At 37.3% G+C, this 17,427-nt stretch overlaps 1 non-coding gene across 1 annotated transcript; it reads left to right on the forward strand.

Annotated features, from left to right (window-relative positions):
- Positions 1-6,450: 6,450 nt before the first annotated feature.
- Positions 6,451-6,522, forward strand: TRNAW-CCA (transfer RNA tryptophan (anticodon CCA)). The gene has a single exon. It is a non-coding gene; the product is annotated as a tRNA-Trp (tRNA).
- The last annotated feature ends 10,905 nt before the right edge of the window (positions 6,523-17,427 follow it).

Consider the following 17,427-nt stretch of genomic DNA (forward strand, 5'->3'; position numbering starts at 1 on the left):
TCAGTTTAATCGAATTTTGTGTGGTAGGTACCCGAAGGAGTGGACCAATATACTCCATATTCGAACCGGATCTATATCTAGAAGGAATAGAAAGACGTGCAAAGTTTGGACCAAATCGAGAGTTATCGTTCACACCATTCTACAGACAAATTTTGAACTTCGGGAAGGTACCCGAACGAGTGGACCGATATGGCCCACCTGCGAACTTAAACTAAGTTTGGACAAAATATTACGATACCCAAAATTTGGTTCGAATCAGTTGATCCGTTCGAGAGTTATCGTGCGCACCAGCCAGACAGACGGACGGACATGGCTAAATAGACTCCAAATTGTCTGAAACGAATTTTGTCCAAACATACTTGGGGTCTACAACCGTTATTTCGATGAGGCACTAAGTGTATATCACCAATATTTTTGAAAATTTAACATAGCTGAAGCCAAGATGCTACTTCCACGGTTCTTGATTGATCGCCTTGAAATAGATATATATCGATGTAGATTTTCATGGTGGACACTGAAATCAGATTCGGACAAAATTGTATGCACTTTGCGAAAATTAGCGATTTTTTATAGGTTTTTTAATGCTGAGATGCAGCCGATGCTACATCTTAGCGTCAAAAGTATATTTCGAAAAATATATACAACTTAATAGATATGGTCTTGCTGTACAGGAAAATCACATGCGGACAAAATGATTTTGATAATTACGCGATTTTGGGTGACGTAGGGGATGGAAGATACCAAGCAACGGTCCTGACCGGTTTTAACATGGCAAAGCCCAGGATTTATCTTGGTCCCTCTTTCATCTCAAGTGGACACTGACCTCCCCGTGGTGTCACCTGGGGAACTGCCTTTAACACCCGTTAAAGGTAGTGAGCTAACATGTGCCGCGCGTTCACCCATAAGAATGTTAAAAACTTGGGTTTGGGCGTCGGGTTAGTAACCCTGCCCTAGAAAAAACAGCCTACTATGAAAAAACGAAAGAAAAGAAAAACAAACCCCTCTAAAGTTGACGAACCCCGCAAACGTTTTAAGGACCATGATCTGCGAATCTGCACCTGAAATGTTCGCACTCTTTATAGAGAAGGTGCAGTATTCGTATTGGCAGACGTACTTGAAAAGTACAAGGCCGATATTACTGCCATACAGGAAATACGATGGATTGGGATAGGCGTCACAACAACACCTAAAGGTGACGCACTGTATTATAGCTGCCATGACGTAAAGCATGAGTTTGGTTGTGGATTCGTAGTTAGTCGGAGATTAAAACATCTGGTATCCAGCTTCACCCCAGTGAATGAAAGACTTGCTGCAATTCCAATAAAAGCTAAATTCTTCAACATCAGCTTTATTTGCGCTCATGCTCCCACTGAAGAAAAGGACGAACAGACCAAAGATATATTTTACGAGCGCTTAGAAGAAACATATGACCGTTGCCCTGCCCATGACATTAAAATCATTCTAGGCGATTTTAATGCCAAAATTGGAAAGGAGAATATCTTTGGCCCAACAGTTGGGAAATTCAGTCTCCACAGTGAAACATCTGACAATGGTATGAGGCTGATAGACTTTGCAGCTGCAAAAACATGGTAGTTAGCAGTACCAGATTTAATCATCTCGATATTCATAAGGGCACCTTGCTGTCTCCAGATCAGAAAACAAGAAACCAAATTGATCATGTTGTGATAGATGGAAGACATTCATCGAGCGTGTTGGATGTACGATCGTTCCGAGGCGCAAACATTGATTCGGACCACTACCTTGTTGCAGCAAAGGTACGCACCCGCTTAAACGTAGCAAACAAAGTACGAACAGACACAACACGAAAGTTAGACATCGGTAAGCTGCAATCACAACAGATAGCCACAGCATGTTCCACTCAACTAGCCCAATTGCTTAATCAAAGCACTCCTCATCCCGATAACATATCAGCGCAATGGCAAAGCATTGCCCACTCCATGCAAACAGCCGCAAAATCCATACTTGGATACCAGAGACCTCCACCAAGGAATCCATGGTATGATGAGGAGTGTCGTGCTGCCACCGAAGAGAAAAATGCGGCATATAAGGCTACTTTACAATCCTTTACAATTGGAACCTGAGTATCCTGTGCCCCGTCCACAAGAAGGGAGATAAGACTGTATGCTCTAACTATAGGGGCATAAGTCTACTCCCTATTGCCTACAAGATCGTGTCAGGGATATTGTGCGAACGACTAAAGCCTATGGTCAACGAGATAATTGGACCATACCAATGCGGCTTTAGACCTGGCAAGTCCACCATTGACCAGATATTTACCCTGCGGCAAATCCTGGAGAAGACCCAAGAGATGCAGATCGACACCTACCACCTTTTTGTCGATTATAAAGCAGCCTTCGACAGCCCGCTGCGTTCAAAGGTATTCCAAGCCATGTCTGAATTTGGTATTCCCGCAAAGCTCATCCGGCTTTGTAAAATGACTTTAACTGACACGAGGTCCTCAGTTAAAATAGGAAAGAACCTCTCCGAAGAGTTTGGTACCAAAAGAGGTTTCAGACAAGGAGACAGCCTTTCGTGTGACCTCTTCAACATCCTGCTAGAAAAGGTTATACGAGAGGCAAACGTCAAAAGAAGTGGCACAATCTACACCAATAGTCACATGTTACTTGCTTATGCTGATGATATAGACATCATGGGCCGATCAGTAAAAGAAGTAACTGATACCTTTATAAAGGTCGAAGGAGAATCTGCTAAAGTGGGTCTGGCGGTAAACGGTGAGAAGACCAAGTTGATGGTGTCGACGCGCAATGCGTCCATTGAGCTCGGACCGACTGTGGAAGTTGGTTCCTATAATATTGAGGTAGTAAAAGACTTCGTCTACCTCGGCACCTCCGTAAACACAACAAACGACATCAGTTGTGAAATAAAAAGAAGAATTGTATTGGCCAACAGATGCTACTTTGGTTTAAGTAAGCAGTTTAAAAACAAAGCCACATCTCGTCAAACAAAAATAACGCTCTACAAAACACTGATACTACCCGTGCTGATGTATGGCTCCGAAGCCTGGGTACTTGCGCAAGCAGACATGGCAGTGCTTGGTGTGTTTGAGAGAAAAATTCTTCGAAAGATCTACGGACCAATCTGCGTTGACGGTGAATATCGACGTCGCATGAACCACGAGCTGTATCTGCTGTACAACGACATCAATATTGTTAAACGTATCGAGATGCAGCGATTGCGTTGGCTAGGCCATATCATAAGAATGAGCGATGATGAACCAGCTAAAAAGGCGTATGAATACATGCCACATGGCGGTGCACGCAGAATTGGCAGGCCAAGGAATAGATGGCGCAAACAAGTGGATGATAAGATGAAAAGGCGCGGTATTCCAGAGTGCAAAGCAACAAATAGTGAGGAATGGAGATCTCTTCTTAGTTCGGCCTATAGAACAAATGTTCTGTAATGGGCCAGCTAAGTAAGTAAGTAAGTAATTACGCGATTTACACGTATTTTAAAATGCATATAAATTAAAATGGGTTATTTGACCTGTATTTCCATTTCAGAAACTTTGAGATATATCCCCATCAACTCAATTACCTTTCCTAATGGGAAAGCTTTAATATGAATGTCAATAAAGCAAAATCCGTCTATTTTATTGGGAGATTTAAGCAAAATGAAGGAAGTATTCCTGTAGATTTTTACAATATTTTCTACTACATAATGCATGTGAAAAAGTATTTTTTCAAACAAAATTATTTTTTTGACCAAAATATGTGCTTATTTTGGCTGTAACATCGAAACTATAACACCAATCTGATTGTTGTCTCATTTGAAGATTTGATCCACAAAAAAATTTTATGTAATTTTATGACCACTAAATGGGCCTTAATTTTGAAAAAAGTTGACTTATATTCAATGATTTATCAATTTTATGTACATTTCGCGAATTCTGTGTAACATTTTGCAGGTATTATGCAATCTACTCGCTGAAGTCACTTCGAGAGAACATTTTTGTAACTATTGTGCTCATTAAAATAATTAGCGCATTTATAATATTTTCTATATTAAAATTCGAAATAAAACTGCCATAACTTTTGTCCGCAACAACCAAAAATTGGCACGCGACCAGATTGGTACTGGGAATTTTTTTCTTAACCTACATATCAAAAATCGTTTATGTAACGCGAAAAAATTTATCCTTTTTTTCTGAAATGGAATATGAAATAATTGACAATATTCGTGATATACCCTTTCTAGCCTAAAGGCTGAGGGTATAAAAACAATTTTGGCGAGTTGTTTCTTTTTTTGACTAACAACCACACCACACACACACCTCCAATCAAAGCAGAGACACTTTTTGCTTCTGTTTATTAATTATTATTATTTATTTTGTATTATTGTAGTTGCATTTAGCATTTACCAAACAAGAGAGGAAATATGAGAGCAAAGTAAGGAAAAATAGGAAAGTGATTTTGCATCTCATGAAAATCTTACATATTTTAATGTGGCTTTCGTATGGGTATAAGAAACTGCACATGTGTCTTATTTGAGGTACCTGTACAGTATGAAAAAAACTACATCACGAACGAAAATATGAAAAAATTCTTGAAATATTTTTTTCTGCGTAAAAACCAAATTTCAGCCATTTCTGTGGGATATTCTGGTCACAACCCTTAAAATACCGAAAATCGGGAGGTACCGTCCTATGGGGGCTACATGAAGGCGTGGACCCCTACCGACAAATTTCAAGTAGAAAGTTTTATAACTCCAAAGAAGACTAAATACCAAATTTCAGATATTTCGGTGTGTTAATGAGATGGGATATTGTGGCCACAACCTTCAAAATACCGAAAATAGGAAGGTACCGTCGTACGGGGGCAATATGAAGGCGTGGACCTACACTGACAAAATTTCAAGTGGAAAGTTTAATACTCCCAACGAAGACTAAGTACCAAATTTCAGCTATTTTTCGGTTTGACAACGGTCAAAATACCGAAAATCGGAAGGTATACTGACAAATTTCAGGTGGAAAGTTGAATACCCTCTACGAAGACTAAATACAAAATTTCAGAAATTTCTTTGGGATATTGTGGCCACTACCTTAAAAATACCGGAAATCGGGAGGTACCGTTCTATCGGGGCTATATGAGGGAGTGGATACATACCGACAAAATTCTGGCGGAAAGTTTTATACCCCCCAACGAAGACTAAACACCAATTTTCAGTCATTTCCGAGTGGTAATGAAGCTAAAATCTTCAAAATAACGAAAATCGGTTGGTACCGTTCTATGGGGGCTGTATCAAAACGGGTACCGTTTGCAATACCAAACATCATAGGAGCAAAAGACACTCCTATACTAAATTACAAACCTCTATCTTAAAAATTGCGACTGTATCTTGATTTCAACCGACGGACGGATAGACGGACATGATTATATCCACTTAGAATTGTACCTTTATCATGAATAAATATATGTACTTTATAGGGTCTCCGATAAATATTTCGATGTGTTGCAAATGGAATGGCAAATTTAATTTTACCCTCCATATTATGGTGGAAGGTATAATGATAACGAACCGTTTCATAAAGTCCATAAGCAATTGAAACAAACAATAATAAAACTCCAAATTCCTGCAAATAATAATTCTGTCTGGTTACCCCAAAATTTGTATCAACTTGTACCAATTATTGCTGGAAGTCGTCTGTTAACACAAAAAGCCAGCAAAAGAGAGCGATTCGAGAGAGACATTTTGACAGTTCTTTCACTGAGAGTTTGCAAATTCTTGCTGGACAAATTTCTTCTAGCAAGCACTAGCAACTCTTCTTCGTCTTAAAAACAATCAAATGTCTGTTTTTATTTTTTCGTTGATATATGTTTGTGAAAATTAAAAACAATTTTATTGTGGAAATAGCAAGCCTAATTGTATTGCCTTTTTGGAGAACAAAGTTGCAAAGTGGGAAAAATCTTTTTTGGGTCATTTTGTTTTTTATTTTTAATAAAATACAACATATTTGCTTCCTTTGGTTCTTTCATTGGCGGGAAGGTGTCTGTTTACTTTTTACAATTTTCTAGCAAAAGAGAATAAAAACTCCTTACTCCCTGAGAAAGTTTTTGCTGGGCAATTCTTGCTAGGAAAGTAAAAAGACAGACCTAATATAATAAGGAAAAAAGTGTATCAAAAAAATAATTTACGTGTTTATCTATCTTTTTCGTTATCTAGTGGTATTTATGAAACAACCCGTTAGTGTTCAATGACATGCGCTGTTATCTGCATTTTGCCAAATGAACTCCTAGCGTAAAAACTGGGAACTAAAAACTTCCTGAGTGGTTATGTTCACATCCACCCTTAACAGTTATAACAGTTTGACTGAAATTGGGGGTGGATTTCAAATATAAGGGTTAGTAAACACATACTTACATCGATAATTTCTATGTATGTAAATGTTATTTAGACTGCATATGAACAACCGACTCCGTGGCGCAACGGTAGCGCGTCTGACTCCAGATCAGAAGGTTGCGTGTTCAAATCACGTCGGGGTCATCAGAATTATGGCTTCCTTGGGGGACCGCAGCCAGGTCCCATTTTTTATGTACATCCCAGGAAAACATTGAGTTTTATCGTTGAAATCTTTTTGTATGGATGAGTTGAATGTGATTCCCTTAACTAATATAGCATAACAATTTATTTTGTAAAACAAGTAAAAAACCGTTAAGTTCGGCTGGACCGAACTTTTTATACCCTTCACCATAAAATATTCTTTACCAAAATGGAATAATAAGTTTCCTTTCTTGTCAACAATTTTAGGGGCAGAAATTTTCCTAATTAATTAACCTAATCTAAAAAATGTGTTCAATCAGGTGGCATTTTTATATGGCGGCTATATCAAAATGTGGACCTGTGTTGACAATTTTTTGCGGAAAAGTTTTGTGACTACAGGGAACCTCATACATATGTCAAATTACGGGTAGTTCGTCAAACAATGTAGCTAAAACACACACTATACCAAACAAGTAAGAAAAGTCTATAGTCGGACGGAGCCGACCATGGGATACCCTATACCACTATCCCTGGACAATCGCTCTTCATTGATTGTGAAAATTTTATTATCAAATATCAGAGATGTAATGTATAATACTTATGACCAAAACCAAAAAGTTATCTAGCATGACAAAGACATTTTTGTAGCAGGAAAGGAAAATTTAGTTCACACAAACTAAAATGTAATGAAACCCACTTATGTAGTACTACTACTTCCATTGTTTAACCGCTACGTTATTGAAATTTTTACCAATTTCACACAAAAGATCTTCACGTTGGTTTGTACGCTTCTCCTTCATCATAAACTCAAACTTTGTTTAAAATTTTGCGGGTTATTATTTTGACCGCTACAAAATTGGTTAAAATTTTGCTTTTGGTCCATTTCATTCCCTGAACATTTCACGATCATTAGCAAAAACTAATCATTTCTATCCTGGCCCGAACCCAACCTCCTTAAAAAATTAGTTACAATCGGTCCATAATTGCGGCCTTGAGCTTATTTACAATTTTTAATGGACGGACACACATCGCTAAATCCCTTTATCTCGTGGAGATATGAATTTTGGCATACCAAATAAGGGGTTTGGACGAATATTTCGTGGTGTTACATAAACTTTTGGAGAGACAATATGTAGCATTGGTTAAAAATGTGGTTCTCTAAACAGAACCCATTATATATTAGGCAGTAGACCCGTTATCTAGCAAACACTTTATTGCAATTTACATCAGAGGAAAGGTCAGTAGTTTTATCCCATATGTAGGCTACTTTGCGAAATATATATGTCCTCAAGGAATTAAAATATCAACCAAAAATAAAATTTTTATATTTCTCATACAAAAGTAATGGTTCATTTCACCCGCTAAAGAATATCAGATCATCATTCAAAATTGTAGGCATCTTTTTCGACCTATACTCTTACTCGGTGCAAAATTTCGTGACTATTGATGTATAATTGCGACTTCTAGCGCCTTTATTATTACACTACAAACAAATAACGGAATATATTAGGCTGTAACTCTGTTATCTGATCATGCACACCAACATAATTGGCATCAATTGAAAGGTCAAACGTTCCACTTTCAAGTATATCTCACTTGTCCGGAATGTCACTTCCAGGAATTAAGATATAAGCTGTATATTAAAAATTTTCACAATTTTCACACAAAAGTTTTGGTCCATTTAACCCTCTAAATATTATCCGATCGCCATCTCAAATTGCAAGCTTCTCATTTGTGATATACTCTTACCTTATTTAAAATTACGCGTTGATCGGACTATTATTGAGACCTACAGAGTCGCTAGAAAATTGGATAAATATTATGTTTTTGGTCCATTTCACCCGCTAAATATTCCACGATCATCACCAATCAGAATAGGGATCTATTCTGATCTGAACCCGACCTCCATACAAAATTTCGTAACGATCGGTCCATAATTGCGGCCTGGAGCGTGTTTACAATTTATAATGGACAGACGGACGGACGGACGGACTGACGGACGGACACACATCTCAAAATCGCTTTATCTCGTCGAGATATGAAGATTGGTATACCACATTGGGGGTCTCCGACGAATATTTCGCGGTGTTACATGAATTTTTACCAAAACAAACTTATAATACCCTTTTCCACATTGTGGTATAGGGTATAAAAATCAGGAGGAACCTTTGTATGGGGGCTATACCAAACTTTTTGAGGGAGAACTTTCGTGACTACTCAGAGCCTCAAATGCCAAATTGCAGCTAGTTCGGTTAAAACTTGTAGTTTATACATATCGTCAAAATACTGAAAATTGGGAGGAACCTATATATAGGGGCTATACCAAAACATGGATCTATATTGACGATTTTTGGCAGAGAAGTTTCGTGACCACAGATAATTTAATTGTCAAATTACAGCTAGTTCGGTTAAAACTTGTAGATTATATCGTCAAAATATTGAAAATCGAAAGGAACCATTATATAGGGGCTATACCAAAACATGGACCTATGTTGACGATTTTTGGTAGAGAAGTTTCGCGACCACTGACAACCTTAATTGTGAAATTACAGCTAGTTCGGTTAAAAATAGTTTCGGTATAAATTTTTGCACCTGAAATTTGACGCTATAGGTCTACGCCTTCATGTAATAAAGCTGAAGCTACCGGTTTTCGGTATTTTGAAAGTTTTGACCTAAATATCCCACCGGAATGGCTGATATTTGGTATTCAGGCTGCGATGGATGTATAACACCTTCCACCTGAAATTGGTCGGTATAGGTCGACGTCTTCATAAAGCCCCTATAGAACGGTACCTCCCGATTCTCGGTATGTTGAAGGTTGCGGCCTTAATACCCCACCGAAATGCCTGTAATTTGGCATTTAGTCTTCGTTGGAGGAGATACAATTTTCCAGCTGAAATTTGTTGGTATATGTAGGTCCATGCCTTTCGGTACTTTGAAAGTTGTGACCTCAATATCCCACCCAAAGTGCCGAAATTTAGTTTAATATTCCATGGGTGTACAATATATTCCAGAAGAGTATTATCCATATAGATCCAGATCTTCCTATAGCTCACATAGAATCGTACCTTCCGATTTTGGGTATTTTGAATGTGCCGTCAATATTCCGCCGAAACGACTGAAATTTGGTATTTGATCTCCGTTGAGGGTATTAAACTTTCCACCAGAAATTTACCGATATTGGCATATGTCATCATATAACCCCCATAGAACGGTACCGCCCGATTTTCGGCATTTGAAAGTTTTATCTACATTATTCAACCGGAATAACTGAAATTTGGCATTTAGTCTTCGCTAAAGGTGCAAAACATTTCTTCAGGTATAAAATATCGCTTGCAAAAATCAGAAAGTCTTAGACACATTTTCTACCGATTTTGTTATTGGAATGTGTATTTGGAATGTCTTCCCACAAGATAGATAACTTACTCCCAGAAACTGAAAACGATATCTACAAAAATGTATTACAATCGGTTAACGATGACCCATGTCCTTTTTCAGCCAATATACCAACCCAAGCAGTATTTTTGTAATTTTGGAAAAAAAAATTTTTGAAAACAATTTTTTTTGTTTTGTTTATTGTTGAAGATTCAATCTCATTTTCGATTGTTTGAGTGGAGTATTCCCCCATTGGCTCAACTTCAATTTTTTTTAAAAAATTTTTTTGACAAAATTTAATTTTTTTTTTATTTTTGCCTTATTAAGGCGAAGGTCATTTGTAGTGATATTTAATCAATTCTCTTTCGAGTTGAGCTGTTAGACCTTAGACATACATTAAAAATTAGGAGTCTACCGAAGTCCCACGCATCCAACCATTACGCTACGTTTCACGGGTGGTTAAGCCGACCTTCAGGCGTATTAGGATGTTGTTTATGTGGCAGACGAAGGCAAAGCTTGGTAACTAGTATATATATCGCACTTCATTAGATAAATGCATATGCGAAATTATTTCAGTTAATTGAAACTCCAAACTTTTCCTATAGTCCTGCTTGGTAATCCCATTTTTCAATGTTCACAAATACTATGGTAAGTTTTATTCCTACGTCATTAGTAATTGCTCCTCTATATCAGAAGATTTGTTTTTGATCATCAATTATTGCCTACTAAAGTTTTGACAAGTTGATGGTGGCTCAGAACGGTAAGATGCCGGCAACCTTGACACTCAGTTGTCGGAGACCCAGGTTCGAATCCCAGCCTGACTCATGCTGAAATAATTTTTTTTTTGCCTTATTAAGGCGAAGGTAATTTATAGTGATATTTAATTAATTCTCTTTCGCGTTGTGCTGTTAGACCTTAGATATACACTAGCGGTCATCTGAATAGGTTTGATTTTTTTTCTTTATATATGTTAAGCTATCTTCTGATGTGTTCGTATTACAGATCCATACTATTTAGTTTTTGAGAGTCCTATACTATGCCAACATTCCCAAGAAAAAACTTGACGGTGTTGCCATATTTTCGGAAAATATCCCAATTATAATAAAAAATGTACAAAAAAGTGTCCAATTTTTGCGATCATCAGAATAAGTTTGAATCAAATAAAATTGAAATATTGTACTACCCATGCAAATATTGCGCAATTTTTTGGTTTAGTTTAGTAAAATGGAACATTCTGATAAATCCTACAACAAATTTGAACCGCTTTATTTGGAACGTGGGTTCAATTCTCATGGAAAAGTTACCAAGAACTTTCAGATAAAATCAAGAAATATTCCAACAAAAACGTTTTATAAACCTGCTTTAAATGACTTTTTGATTTCGTTAGATCTCTTCTGAGATTCGAAAATTGTCTGAAAGCAAATACCAAGTGTAGTCATATTATTAGGATCGATAAATTAGAAAGGTAATTGAAAATAGTTGGTATTTTAGTTCAAGTTTAGTTTTTTAACTATCCTTGCAGTACAAATTTAAGTATTATCATGCTCACAAATCCACCATAGTTGTCCACATGTATCATAAATGTTCGAAAATTGGTCTGGAAGAATGTTTATTCGACGACAATAAAGTAGAAAATTGTAATTCAAATTTAACGCAAGGGGGCATGATATCGCCGACTTTTATAGTGCCGCTCTTCAGGCGTATTAGGATGTTGTTTTTGTGGCAGACGAAGGCAAAGCTTGGTAACTAGAATATATATCGCACTTCATTAGATAAATGCATATGCATTTAATTATAATTTAATTTTTTAATGTATATCTAAGGGCTAACAGCTCAACTCGAAAGAGAATTAATTAAAAAAATTGTTTTCCAATTTTTTTAATTTTTTTCTATTTTGATGGTTTGTTTATTGCTGTTTGACCTTTTTACAGTATTTTATTTAACTTGCTTTTTAAATATTTATAACAAAACAAAAAAACAAACATATTTTGATGCAAAATATTTCGCAAACGGAAATGTTTAACATTGATCTTGAATTCCTCTGCAATTACTGGATCAATCTGTAAGAGATGCACTTGCCATTGTTTTATATTTGGCATGAGTATTTATTTGTAAAGGTAATTTTAGGAAAACAGGCAACGTTACCTACATGTGAGTCACTTGGTAGCCTATTGGGCTCAGAAAATGGAGCAATTGACATTGTTAAGTTTCATTTTTTTACGTTCTTGCTAATGGCCTGGAAATTCGCTGGTCAACTTCATCTTTTGATAGGTTTCATTACTTCGTTATTGCCTTTTCTCGGTCATTTTGTTGAATATCCTGGCCGTAGAATGTATTATTTGAAGGAAAAGTTTATACAGTTTTGTGAGCCAAAAATTTTCCAAAGTTAAAGTTTTTTTGTTCATCTGGATTTTAGTTTAAAATGGTTCGAGGAAATCATTTATTCAGTGCCAAGATGTATAATTCCTAACGTCATTACTTAACCTCTCCGCAAAATTCTGGTTCGTCATTACCACCTTCATAATCTTGAGTTAATAATTTCTCTCAATGCCATTTCGAGTAATCGATTTGGCACTCATCACCGAATCTCTTCAATTCCTTTATGTATGTGCAGATTAACAGCAAAGTTGCAAAAGCACTGGTTTCTGCCTATGCACATCAGCAGTACATACATGAAACTACAAAATTCGCCTGTGTCGACATATGTACCAAGCCAGCAGTCGCGTTGTTTTACCTCTGGGAGACCGCATGTGATGAAATAACTGCTCGAGAATCGTGAAGTGTTTTAATAATTTTACCAAAATTTAATGACAGCCAAAGATAATATTATAAAGAAACATAAGTCTATGTGCAAAAGAAAATTCTTCCATTTCGGCTTGTACTAAACGTATAATCAAAAAACGGGAAAACCTATCAGCCAATCATTTTTACCTAACCTACAAACGCATGGTGACATAAAATTTAAGTTGAGTTGTAAAAGTCAGGTATAAAAACGCCAAAAGCAAGGGAAAGAAATACCAAAGCTTAACGCCATTTACGCAATAAAATCTAATGTGTTCATATTGCTCAAAGTTCAGTTTAGTAATATTCAGCCAATGCAGAAAACCGGTGTCCAAAATATAAGTAAAATTTTAGTGAGATAAATCGCTGTTCAATCCTTCTGCCATAAGAACAAAAAAGGAAAAAATGCTCGGGATTTCAATCAGAAAACCTAATGTTTCGTAAATCAGCCAGTTGCTCACTGCATTGTTATTCCATAAGATATATTAATTTTGATAAGTGAATCTTAGCAGAAAAAAACATTTAATCTATGATTTTATCTCCAAAACGTTCTCGATCTATCCATAAAAGTATTTTAACTTCAATAAGTGGTAAACCTTTATGCAAGAGTGTAAATTCTTTCCTTGTTGATATCAGTGTTGTGCTTATATTTTATTCTTCGCTAGCTGCAGCCAGACTTAGTGGTCAAACAGTTATGTATGGATGCTAGTGGTGTATGTAAGTATGTATATGGTAATGTACCTGACATACGTACTGCTGCTAACATTTTTGCATTACGTGTTCCACTGGGCCCTGTTATGGGCTTAGCGTAGACCGATGATAATTTATGTTATTATTAAATCCAGTTGCTTTACAGAATTTGTGCAGCCTGGCATTGCGGCCGAATCAAAAACAAATTCCTTCAATACCGCGCTCTTAACTGTTATCAGCACATCTGCTGCCCATAGCGCCCACCGAAAGATCTTTCGTCGTTGGAGCTCTGCATAGTTGGCATGTTATACGTGAGTACTACATTTCTCTCATTATATTGTTTGGTTACATTTTTGTTTCGGCATCAATACTGCAGCTATTCTAAAGCAATAGAATATAATAGAGTGGGTAATACCCCTTACGATATCTTGTTAAATTAAAATTTTTGTATGTTTAATTTTCTCTTCCTTCTGATTTAGCATAAGGTTAATGATAATTAATTAGGCTAGTATAACTCTAATTTTTGTTTAGCCTTTAAGGAAAATGGGATTACCTACCCTAGAATTACTGAATATAATAACATGAATATGAAGTATTTAATAAATGATTCAAAAATGAATTTGGTCTGAATTTAAAACGTATCTGTTTGATTTCCTGACTAACTAAGTAGTTAGGTCACTGTTGTAGTGGGGTCATTTGTAAAGTTCTAGCTACAGGTAATGTTACTATGACCAGGATGGGTGGGCATATTGGGCGTAATACCATCTTAGCGTCCAACTAAAGTAAATTAACCGACCGTAGACCACCTCATCTTTCTCCTTCCTCTACATTTGCAGCACGTATAACTAAAGTAAACTTATTGTAGCACATGAGAAGTTAGTTAATCATCGAACCTACCCCTCCGACGAGCTAGTAGGCCGGTACCAGATACGTGCGCTAACTATTTATCCTGACACCACCTCCATATCATACGTTATATGCTACATATATAAGTTATTTTTGGCGCCCAACGTGGGGCCCGAACAGACCTTCTTTTTCTTTACCATCTTTTAGTCCCTTTTGGGATTGAAATGACAAAGTTCGGCTCACCATTAAACTCATTTTACTATTTCGCCTTTAACTTTTCTACTTTACTTCTATTATATTTGATTTCTTAGAGTATTTGCAATAGTTTGGAATACTGAAAGGATCAGGAATTTTGTATTCATTCCTTTGCAGCCAACTTGGTCAAATATCTCCCTCCTGTACTTCTTAAAAGTGTCATTGGGTTTAAGATTATCCGGACGGACTTCAGTTTTTGGACAGTTGTGCTAGATCTGACCACGGCAAAATTCGAACTAATGACATTTTGCATTGTCCATAACCTGGATTCTGGAACAAACAAGATTCCATCCGGTTTGGTACTTTCTATTTATTTCCAAGGCTTATTTTCATTCTATGGACTTTCGGTCGGTATTTTTTTCTCTTCAAGTGGCAAACCTATTTAGGAATCAGTGGAATCAAACAGAAACAAATATTATAATTATTTTCCTTTATTGTGTTCTCAAGCATACATATTTATGTATATTAGTGTGGTTCTCTCTAGTATCAACGTTTCTTATCAGAGAATCATAAGTGCAAAGTTTAAATAGATTTTTATTTTGATACCAGAGCTATTTTGGATGCTCGTATAAAAATAAGAGCTAGTCTCGATTAACGAGGTAAAGTTTACATCAGATTTATTTTCGAGGGTTTTGAAACATCTGTTACAGGCAATTAATTTCGTTTACGTGTCGCATTTCATACCTTAGGTGCTCTATTTATAGGGTGTGAAGCAAAATAGAATATTATTTTTCTTCATACATACATATAAATAAATATCTATTTCTATCAGCATTGGGGAATAATAAACTCTTAGGTTTTGTTTACTTTGATTTTCTTCAACGAGTCTGTAACTTCATTGGAGAACTAAATGTTTTAGACAGGCCTATTTCGGTTTATTTATACCTCGATTGCTAAAAATTTTGGGGAAATATATAAATTTTGTTACTGGTAAAGTGTTATGCATTTCTTTTCGTTATGGCAACGAATCTAGAGAATACTTCCTTAGCCGTAGGGCAAGATAATCTCGCCGTATGCGACGCATGTAGGGAGGTTATTGTTTCATCTCTGCAAAAGATATCTTGCGGTCATATATTTCATAAGAAGTGCTTGGAGAAGAGCATTAAAACAAGACCCTATTGTCCCATATGCAACGCAAGAGTTGGCTCTGAACCTCCCACTCCTGGTTCGTCCCAACGAGTAACTAGGTCTCAAGCAAAGCAGGCCAGCGATGATGCTCCTTCTGAAGCTATTGCTGCCAACAATGGTTCGGCAAGTAGCTCTTCCAATAATATGGATACATTACAGTCTGAGGTGTTAACGCAATTGGTGACGAATATTGTTTCGGCCCAACAGCAGCAGCAAATGGCAACATTGAATGCTCGAATTGATCGGCTTATAGAAAATCAGCTATCTTCTAGTTTAGCCAGATTAATGTCCTCGAACTCACCCATGGGTAGGTCTCAACAACCTCACACTCCACCACAGCAGATGCAAACACTTCCTGCTGTTGAGGAGCGTACTTTTAGGGATCTGTTTGGTATTCCTTCCCATACAGGACAGCAATCAAATTTCCAGATTAGACCTCCTCCCCCTAATTCTCATTCTGCTTTAAATCTCTCTTATGGAAACTCGATTTCGACTGATTTAAGCTCTCGACCGGACAAGGTCTTACAGATCATATCTAACTGGAAGTTGAAATTTAATGGAGGTCTTAATGGTCTTTCAGTAGACAATTTTATCTATAGGGTGGAAGCCTTGACCACCCAGACGCTCCAAGGTAGTTATGATTTGCTTTGCGGAAATGCCAGTTGTTTATTCGACGGCAAAGCAAACGACTGGTTCTGGCGGTATCACCGTTCAGTTAGTTGTATCCGCTGGCAAGACTTGTGTAGATTCCAGAACTGACGTCGATATTACGGAGTTAATCAGGGATCGTAAGCAGAAGGCTAACGAATCCTTTGATAACTTTTATGAGTCTATTATCGCCTTGATAGACAGACTCAAAACTCCTTTGCCTGATCGGATGTTGGTGGAAATCCTAAGAAGGAATTTGCTTCCGGAAATCCAACATGAAATCCTAAATATAGATATAAAAACTATACAACAGCTACGCGATACCTGCTGAAGACGTGAGTTTTTCATGCAGGATATGCGCCGCAGGCATGGGGTTCCTACTTCAAAAGCTTTCCCGATTCCGAAGCGAATATCCGAACTGGACTCTGATGAGGTTGAGCCTGTGGATACAAATCATCCTACAGAAGACATTTCAGCAATAAGTTTAGTATGCTGGAACTGCGGCAAGAATGGCCATCGTTACCAAGATTGCTTGGAGGAGAGAGCCGTATTCTGCTATGGTTGTGGTATGCCCAATACCTACAAGCCTAATTGTGGGAAGTGTTCTTCAAAAAACGGCCGAGCGAGTGCACAAAAGAGTGCACATTCGCTGACCAGATCTCCGGACCTCGATGCCGAATAGAGATTTTAAAAAAACCTTCCAATGATTTACCCGGATTTGACAACTTAGCTAGTGAAATGCAAATGGAAACCAGACTAGAGCCCATGAAATGCAATTTTCCCATAAACTCGTCTGCAAATAATGGAAATTTTCCCCCTTTAAACCTCTCCATATACGAATACAAGAGTATAACCTAGCGCGGGATAGAATTTTCGGCCAGGCCAAAGGAAAGAGTAGGTCGGCTCTCCGAATGAAATCGTTTTGGACAAAATAAAGAACGTTAGGAAGAAACTGGTTTGTGCCGTACTAGACCGTCCGGCCGATATTCGTCCTTATGCAGAGGTTACACTATTTGGGCATAAGATGATGGGCCTTTTAGACACGGGGGCCTCTATTACGTGTGTAGGGTCAGAAGCAGCTAGGCGATTCTTGGAATCTGACATACCTTTCAAAAAGCTGTCGTCAACAGTACGCACAGCTGATGGAAGGGGTCAGAATGTTGTTGGATACGTGGAAACGCTGAT

Source organism: Musca autumnalis, unplaced genomic scaffold (genome assembly GCF_047663935.1).
Source record: "Musca autumnalis isolate F117 unplaced genomic scaffold, ASM4766393v1 scaffold_616, whole genome shotgun sequence".
NCBI lineage: Eukaryota > Metazoa > Arthropoda > Insecta > Diptera > Muscidae > Musca > Musca autumnalis.